This window comes from Ornithodoros turicata, chromosome 6 (genome assembly GCF_037126465.1).
Source record: "Ornithodoros turicata isolate Travis chromosome 6, ASM3712646v1, whole genome shotgun sequence".
Taxonomy (NCBI): domain Eukaryota; kingdom Metazoa; phylum Arthropoda; class Arachnida; order Ixodida; family Argasidae; genus Ornithodoros; species Ornithodoros turicata.
The window spans coordinates 33,097,178-33,106,642 of record NC_088206.1 but is presented as its reverse complement, the minus strand read 5'-3'; the positions used below and the strand labels follow the sequence as shown (position 1 = coordinate 33,106,642).

The 9,465-nt window shown below is 42.6% G+C and overlaps 1 long non-coding RNA gene across 1 annotated transcript; it reads left to right on the top strand.

The window, feature by feature from the left end:
• The first annotated feature begins 717 nt into the window (after positions 1-717).
• Positions 718-2,032, top strand: LOC135397829 (uncharacterized). The gene is made up of 3 exons (XR_010423787.1): positions 718-904; positions 990-1,211; positions 1,364-2,032. It is a non-coding gene; the product is annotated as an uncharacterized LOC135397829 (long non-coding RNA).
• The last annotated feature ends 7,433 nt before the right edge of the window (positions 2,033-9,465 follow it).

Here is a 9,465-nt window from a genome sequence, read left to right as displayed (position 1 = left end):
TGTGCTGGTGTATTCCTATCGTGCTTCGGCGCTGTGTCTGTAGTTTTCATGGTAATTACGTTCTTTTTCTTCTCCGCTTCCTGTACTCCGAATATGGTGTCGTTAGTTACGTGCACGGGAAGCATAAAAATAGAGGAATTTGGTGAATGGCAACCTATACATTTAATGCCTTTTGCTTAGAAAGGGTTTGCACTGTTTGTTATTGTAAGGTAGTTTCGTTTGTTTGTGGTTTTCGTTTGTTATTGTGTGGTTCGTTAGGCGCTGTATATGGTTCTGTATATGTGTTCTACGAGTGTGTTGCAGTTGTTCAGCTGTCGGCGCAGTTCGTTACAGAAATTCGAAGCGCTGTGCACGAAGAGCGCATGACGTAACAAGTATTGCAAGAGTGATTGCACTTGCGGGGTTAACGCCGCAGTTTACTTCCACCCTACCTCACAAACGGCTTGTTTAAAGCGACAGTCCGGAGGTCTAGTGATTTTCGAATAACGACTGTATTAGATTCCAGACAGGACGTGTATGCTACATGTGAAACGAGAAAGCTTAATTCTTCCTCGTTGTTGAGAAAATGAATTTAATTGTATGCGAATTCCATATCCGGTTTCGGTCTCCCCTGACCACGCCCGACACTAGTGACGTCACGAGTGTCGAGACAAAGCAGCGTCTGCTGCGGCGACGCGAGACGTAATGAAATCGAAAGTGTTTTCAGCATGAGCGCTACGGACGAAGAAGAGCTGCTTTCTGACAGCGACGACGACCTTTACTATGACAACTACGTCGAAGACGACTGTCCGTTTACCACAGACCCTTTACCAGTTACGCATGTACGCACGGAAGAATGCACGGATACGGACGATGAGGCTCCTTCGTCGCCGGAGATTCCCATTCAAGCAGCAGATTTGTTTAGGTGACAGCTCGTTGTCTGCACGCGAGTTTTGTGTCTGTTTACACGGCATATGTTGTTGAGCCAGCTTTCTGTATATCTTGTTTAGGTGTTGGTGCTTGGGCTGCAATCCGGAACGCCCAGATGAATTTCTGTGCTGCCGAAGCGTCGTGCTCATTTCCCAAATCTGTGACGAAAACAACATCGATTGCATTGCTCAGCATCATATGTTTCCACTGTTGTGCCTTAACCGCGAAATTCTCTCAGTTTTCGTACGGCACATGAGGCACTACATCCCCACCCAACTGGAGCAACACAGAGACGAGAACAGGTACTGTAATAACCATATATGTTTATACTTACTGAACCGTGTTAGTTTACATAACCACGAAAGTCTGAGGAGTACATGTAAAATTTCTAGAATACCCAACTAAGTTTCCGGACGGCACGAAGAAACTTATATTCCTTTTTCTTTTTCTGCAGCACACTCCGGTTTGCAGCATATACCTTGTTTGTATGTTGGGTGTGGGGCCGCCTTGGCCGTGGACATCGCAGGCAAATACCCGGCTGCTGCGTATTAGCTATTCGCAGTGCATTTCCATCAGCAGTGTATCACGGGTATCAAGGTGGGAGAGATGCAACAAACAGTTCCGATGAGCAATCTATTGAAGTTGCTATGATTTGTATTGACCACCCAATGAATTTTTTCAGAGATTGCTCACTGTATGATTGGAGAACGATTTTGCTGTGCAGCCTTCCTTGAAACCTGGCTGTACTCTTGTACAAGCTACACAGAAACCAACCGTGAAAAACAAATAATTTTTATTTACATTTATTTGCGTTGATAAAAAACACACATGTGATATATGGTGCAGAGATTACAGGACTTTTGGATGTTTAGCAGAAGTTACAGGTCCATCCAAGGACCCATGTTGAAAAATGCGACAGGATTGTTTTATCATTGCATGTCTAGCACATTGTCCTAGACATCCTAAATCATAAGAGAAGTACGTGTGTTTACAGTACCCAGTTTTGAACCACTTATGGAATTTAGAAGCTTTCTTGTTATTATCTGCTTTGTATAATCATGTTCTTTCTCATTGCAGGATAATGCGTCGTAAGACTCATCAGCATGTAGTGTGCAGTATGTAAGGCTGGTGTGTATTGTGCACTCTGTTCATTTGATTGCAGATTTTATATTTTTGTGCATTTGCAGCAAGTGCTGTGGAATAATTTATTTGTGAAAACACTTTACTTTCATATAATTATATTTTAATTGTGCAAATAAATGGAGAGGACAATTATTATTCAGCATATTTGTGTCATTTAATTTCTCCACATTTGAACATTGTTTTAATGACCTTTATGATAGCGTACAATGCAAGATATACTTTTTTTCCCCATATGACACAATAGAGACACAAACCGATATTTAAAATGATGTTCAGCAAACAAAAAGTTAAAAGGAAAAACAGTTCTGCATGAATACACACCCATGTTGTGTATTCGAATTCTAACACGTAAGCTAAACAATGAAAGACAAGCCACATTTTCCAGGCTTATTTGAATCTGAATTTCGGTGTCGTCAGCACTGGAAGGCACCACTACGTTTGCAGACTTGATGGCAAGACCTCACCATATCTCAGAACTATTGAACAACCAGGGTTACAACTTGGACTGGTTGGTACAGTGCTGAACAAGAGTTTACGGAACGTGCTATGGTTTTTTCCTCCCTCAAAGTGATACGCCAGCAGGGAACAGGACAGTACGGACTTACAGACATATGCCTAGGTAACTCGGTTACCTGCCACCATTCGCTGCAAAGCGTGTCACTCAGAGGAAGGAGTGCTTCACAGCATGTTCCGTGAACTTTTTTGTCGAGCACTGTACAAGAGAATAAACATGAATAGAGACCTAAATAAATGCTTGGTTGAATTCGGTGCTCTGTACATGTTGTGTAAGTCCTTTTATGAAGCCTGCCACCACGGGAGGTGTAGTGAATTATGTACGAGCAACAACTTTACTAATAATTTGCTCCACATAAATTTCAATCATTACATAGATCTCACAAAGTAACATATAAAGGACACACTCTGCAAGAAAGCAAATGCTGTCATTTTCAGGCTTCATGCTCATTGTATCATCACATGATCATGTAAAAAGTATGCTCTACCTGAAGCAGAGTCACTCACCCCTGATTATAGAGTAGTCCTGTGGCCATACACAGCTAGGTTCTCGCAATGTCTTAAAATTGACTATGAGGTAACCTGTTTCTTGTTAGGCTGTCTCTCTCGCTTTTCTTTTTTTTATGTCACTTTTATTTCTTTCAGTACAGGTTCCCCGTGATGCAGAGACCTTGAATAACTTTGAATGTCATCTTTAGAGCCCAGATTATTAGGCATGAAAAACCTTTTTTTTTTTTGGGTGGCTATAAATTTAAAGGTGCTAAGAATCCTGATTTTAAATCCTAAATGTCCTAAATCCTAAAAATCCTAAAAATGTCACTACGGGCAGGTCATTATTTTTTCATCTGTAGCACTGAATACGCAAAGAGAAAGTGAAGAAGTCACTTCTATCCCCGGGGGCATCACCATAACTGGGAGTTGTTAGTGTTTTAGTGTTGGGGGGGGGTCTGGATAAATCACTGTTCTAGGTTGCGACAAAGCCGTTACGAGAGGTGCCTATATTTTTAATAATGACCCATGAGACGCTACAGTGCTGGAACGGAGAAATAACAAAGCTGTATCGAGTAATCAATTTTCAATTCACAGCTTACATGTCAATACTTTTTGGATACTTGCTTCATTTAAACAATCAAGGATTTCAAAAGGACGTCCGATGTGACCCATGTCAATTTCGCCTGGACAATGGAGTTTTACTACCGCTTTAGGGTCATCATAGGTATTTTTCAATGTTTACTTTGAGCTTTAGGCATCTTTCACAAAATAGGCACTAATGCCACAATAGGCACTTATAGGCACTATTAAATCAATACAGGATGTTCCTCAGCACCCATCTGGTGCTCCTATATCAAAAAGGCAGTATTAGAACCACACGAAAAAAATAGGCATTTGCCGAGGAATCTGGGCTCTAATCATCAACAACATGCGAAAGCTCTGTAAGATTAAAATTATAGTACAAAGTGAGACAGCAAAACAAATACCATAGTGCAGCATACGTTGGTGTTGTAAGACAAGTAAAGCAATTTCATTGTTGTGATGTATTTGCAATCACACTTGATGCAAGGTGGTTAGGCAAAGCATTTAAAGCATATTGCATGGGGAAGAATTTTTACTGGAATGCTGGGCTTGCAATTACTAGGCATTACATATCATCCTCTATTTGTAGTAATTGAACATACTATTTTGCAGGAAAATGCCAATGCCACAGTGACCAAAGCTATAGTGCTGCTGCTACTGCCGCTAATTTTATGTGTTCACCTCCTGAGCTCTGTTAATGTGCTAAACTGAACTTAGTCACACACCCGAAATGACGCTATCAGTACATGCATGTAGAGCATACATCTTACATACATGTTACACCTTTTGTTTTTGTTTTATTATTCCAGGAAAACCAGCTGCAATTACTTGAACAAACGTTCACTTGGTTTCCTCGGTTTGGGATTTTATTACTTAGCCCCATGCTGCACATAGAGGTTCAATTATCAACATACATAAGTTTTGTGTTGGGAAGCAGATCAACATAAGCAATGTAGTATGGGCCTTTCAATTGGCTAGCGGAAGCAGGTTTGTGGCTTGACCAAGAGAAATGATTTTGGGACATGGTTTTGCCATTTCCTCTCAAGATCAAGTGCAAGCTTATTAACATTGGAACATCATTTTGACGTTGCCTCCCATGAGAGGTATTCAATGATTCCTATTTGTTTTGAGGTTCTACTGATGTATATCTACATGTATATAGTGATCACGGACACATAAAGGGTTATAGGAATGGTTATTTCTTAATTCCTTGAGAAGCATCATCTGCACTAGTATTGGCATGCCATTATGTCAACGATCTTGTCTTCTTGCAGAAATGTTGCAAGAACTTTGCAACATCACATTACAGACGTGATTACATAACACAAATTTCAAACTTCTGCATGATTTCTGTTCAAATGTCTGGTTCCAGTTTCCGACCTGTCACAACTGAGCGTGTTCCGCCATTCTATTGTCAATACCTTCTTTGTTTGGTAACATATGGCAGCTTACAGAGAAAGTAATCAGGCAGATTACTTTCAGGGAGAATAGGGCCCATGGTCTCATGGCAGAAAGGTACAGAGATACAAAAGGAACAACATGACACATAGACGTGCTCATAGAAACACACACACAGTTATGCACATATGCGCACTTTGCTGCAGTCATTTCTTGTCCATCATAGTTAGTTGTGAAAATATACAATGCTTCGAGGATGGCACACATCCACACAAAGTCAACTATATACCTCGGCAGAATGTACTCATGAGCATGCTCACACACACAATGTTGCAAATGAGTTGAGCAGTGGAGCTGAGCAGGGAGTAAACAAATGATGAACTGAACGAGAATTGAGTAAGTAAGTAAGTCAGCAAACAAGCAGCTGAGCTGAGATAACTGATCATGAATGAGCAGAAGTCACAAATGATAACGTTGGTCATACCTGGCCTGTGGTCATAACTTGTGATTACTGTTAGTGTGTCACACGGATCCAGAACATATTGCAGATGCTTTTGGTACACAGCAAAAATCATACATTTCCCGTCCTGGCACATGATCATGCTTGGGCGAAGTCTTGAAGCCTGACTGCTGTTCATTTCACTGATTTACCTGACTGCCTACATGCCAACTGTTGATGAGTACAGCTAAACAATTGTCCTCTAAAACCTGCTGTACTGTGACTCCAACACAGCTCTCATCTCTGGCCTGTCCCCATAGCTGCTGCTTCTGGTAGGCAGTGACACCTCTACCAGAGCATCTCTTGCTTTTTTGAAGGATGGGTAGCGAGCGATGCGGTCAAAAACAGCAGACTTCAGGTCACTGACATAGCCTGCCAAATATAAAAATGGTTAGATCAATGAATAAATTATTCCACCCTTTGTACTTCTGAGAGCACCCAAATATAAACTTGCTTTGTAATTTCCTTGCAATTTCCTTGCAAGTTAAAGCAATAACTTCTTCAATATTACCATGACTTTGTGGTGGTCATGCAAGAGACGAGATCAGCAGTGCAAAGACTTTGTAGTGGTGGCCTGTATTGTTTTATGCGCATCATAGACTCAAGACAATGTCGCCACACATAGGTTACAGTAGCTTTCCTGCATTCCCCATGGTCTGTTTGGCGTCACTTACTGTATGTGGCATCCTCCTTCACAGGAACAGCGATCCACCCTTTCCGCACCTTTGATGGCTTCAGCCGGTGCTTCACAGCACCATCTCTGAGAAGGGCAACACGATCTGCATTGGCATTATAGTGGAGTGCTGCCAGAGCAGTCCTATGAGCAAAGAGATAAATGCACTGATGAGTATGATCACAAACATGTGTTACAGTAAGACAAGCTCCCTTTGCAACACATCAGCACATCAGGGCATCATGTGACTGTGATATCATGATTCTGCTAATTTATAGTTTTGTACACGTATTGTTCCCTCTCTCTGGGATGATGTACATCTAAAGCCACGAGTTTGGGGGAAATTTTGTTTTTACGCTACACTGGTAACGAACAAATGTAAATAAATAAACCAAACTGATCACGTACATGAGTTCCATTAAGTTTCATACCTTGCAACCATCCCTTGATCCGAAAAGCTGTACGATTTAGGCGCAAAGTGGATCAGGACAGCATGGAATGTTTCCAAACCAAATGTCTGCTGCGCTGATGAGAGCTGGGGAATGTCTTTCAGCAGGAGCTTTGCCAACAGAATGTCGTGGAGCTTCTTGTAGGTCTCCGTCCCTAAGCACAATTTTTATTGTGAAAGTAGCTTTTCAAAATTTTCTTTTATGTCTTTGAATCGTAATAATTCCATAATTATAAGCCTTCCTTCGACTCGCACCAATGTGTTACAATTTAGTTATTCTTGTTGAGCTTCTGTATCGTTAATGTACGGATAGATCAGTGAAGGAAAACATAATATTGACAGGTCCCAAAAAATTAATAGAAAAACTGGAAGCTCTTTGTATTTGAGTCTCAGGTGAAATCATGCAAAATATTACCTTCCTCAAGCCATCTTCGTTCGCCCAAATCACCATGGAAGCAGGCAGGGTGCAGGCTATTTGGGTGGGTGGGTACATTGATGACGTGCCGCATGATCGTCGTCCACTTAGCAAGCAAAAGATCGCCACTGTCACTGGTGCGCGCACACCAATATAGGTGGCGGATTATGCTTTCGCACCACAGTCGAAGAACTTGGTGCTTCTTAGATTGTGATGCTGCAGCGATCTTTTTCTTGATGCCTGCATAGCAACAGCAATGATGATAATGTAATATCGAATATCAGTTCCATACACAGTGTTCTCAGCATCTAACCTTTTCCAACGTGCCACACATCAAAACGATGGCTGGTACTCGGGTGCTTGTCCCTCAGAAAGGTTTTCACCTGTGAGTGCCTGTCAGTGACCAGTGTGCTGACGACCAACCCTTTAGCTGTCAAGTAGTCAAGGCAAAGCTCGAGCCCCCTCTGTTCCATGCAGTAGCTAGAAGACACGGTTGTTGCCTGCAAATGGACTTCACAAGTTTATGTTACTGGCTACGAAATCCACAAAGAAGAAACTTCTATAGGAAACGTGCCTTAACAACTTCGAACTGTACAATCCTGTTGATCGTGGTCTCCATTATCGTATATGTGCCGTGCAGTGCGGTGTGCCCAGGAGAATCACAACGTGCATCTCCAGCAAGGTGCAGAGGCCTGTCCCCCAGCTTCTCCAGCACTGCTGCCCGTTCTTTATCCCAGACCTGAAGAAGTTTATGGGTGACAACACGCAGTATATAATAGATTATTTCTCTCAATGTGTATTCGCAGAAACACAGCATCACTACGTCCCCACAAGAGTAGAGCCCTGCACCATCCGCGGATGGAAGCAGATTTTGATGAAAATTTATCACTTTCTGCGGTGTGCGGGTCAGATGCGGATGCACGAGATCGGATGCGGATATACCGCATGCTGTAAGTTTTCCACTAGCAATTTATTTGTATTGCGCGCCGACAGCGAGCACCGGCGAGGTAGTGTTCCACACGATCTAGAAGTCTCTCCATATCGCGTTTGTTGAAAGGTTTACCTTTGGTTGTCATCGTGAGTGTTTCCGTGACACCATGGAGGCATCCGAAATTATACCAACATTCTTCCGGCGGTTTTTACGTGTGCTTCGAAACTTGTGGATTTTGCGGATCGGATGTGGATGTAAACGGTTGTGTACGCAGTGGATGCGGATCGGATAACATGTGCGCGGATGCGGGTCAGATGCGGATGCAAAAAATGTCATCCACGCAGGGCTCTACACTAGAGTGTGGATTTCCTTGAGATATGTAGCAGATATGTCTTTTCTTGAAGAGGTCGTATGCAAAATGGGCAAAAGAATAATTTTCATTGACCTGTGACTGATCAGGAGAATTCTGTGATATGCCAGCTAGCTCCCTGAACATACGTGAGATGGACAATGAGAAGCTCACAGACACCATCACATGTTCAATGACTTTTTCAGCCCAGACATGTGCTGTGTACCGTTATCGAAGGACATGCAGTAATCCTAGCACAAAGCACACATAATTTTCCAGCATAAACTCACATCTTGTATTGCCGGAAATAAATAGCACTTCTGGTAGAGGAAGTACTGACTCCGGTGTATATGAGCAAGGCCCATGATGTCGAACAGGCGCAGTGACTTGGTGATGCTGCTACCAGAGAAAAGGATTGCCGAGCACATTGCGATATTGCCCACAGGTTTCTCATGAACAAGTGGCTGGCTGTTCCACTGGTTCTTGTGGCCATTCTCGCAAGTGATTGTGGCTCTTGCAAGCGTTCCCATTGTTGTGAGCTGCACGTTTGTGAGTGATGATGAGCACACGGTGCACACCTTTAGGAGTTCCATGAGGCTGGAGCGTGCCACGATGAACATGTCGGGCACTGTTGACGGCTGTGCTACGGACCTGAGAGTAACATTTAATGTTAATATCAGGAAAAACTTCAAAAGTGATAGGCCTATGCATACAACCCCACATTGTAAACAAAACAAGGCTCCAGGAAATGTATCACACCATGCTTCCCTGCCCTGGCTAGTTTATTACAGCATATCTGCTGCATTTCTATTGATAACAGCAAGTGGGGAGTCAGGTGGCAAATCCCATTGCTGTAAAGGAATGTAAGTACTAACTGCTTTCTTGCAGCAGATAATGAAGCACACAGTGAAGGTAAAGAGCATCCTCCCACAATGTATAGTAATACTTACCCATCACCATCCAACTCATCAACAAGATGGCGCGTATGAACCACATCTATTGGCCTGTTAGGGAAGCAATAAACCAAGGGTTGGTGGCAGAAGGTTAGGGAATGTACAGGGGAGTAAAAAAATGTGCACTCACTCTCCATCACTGTCATAGCCTAGCTCTGAG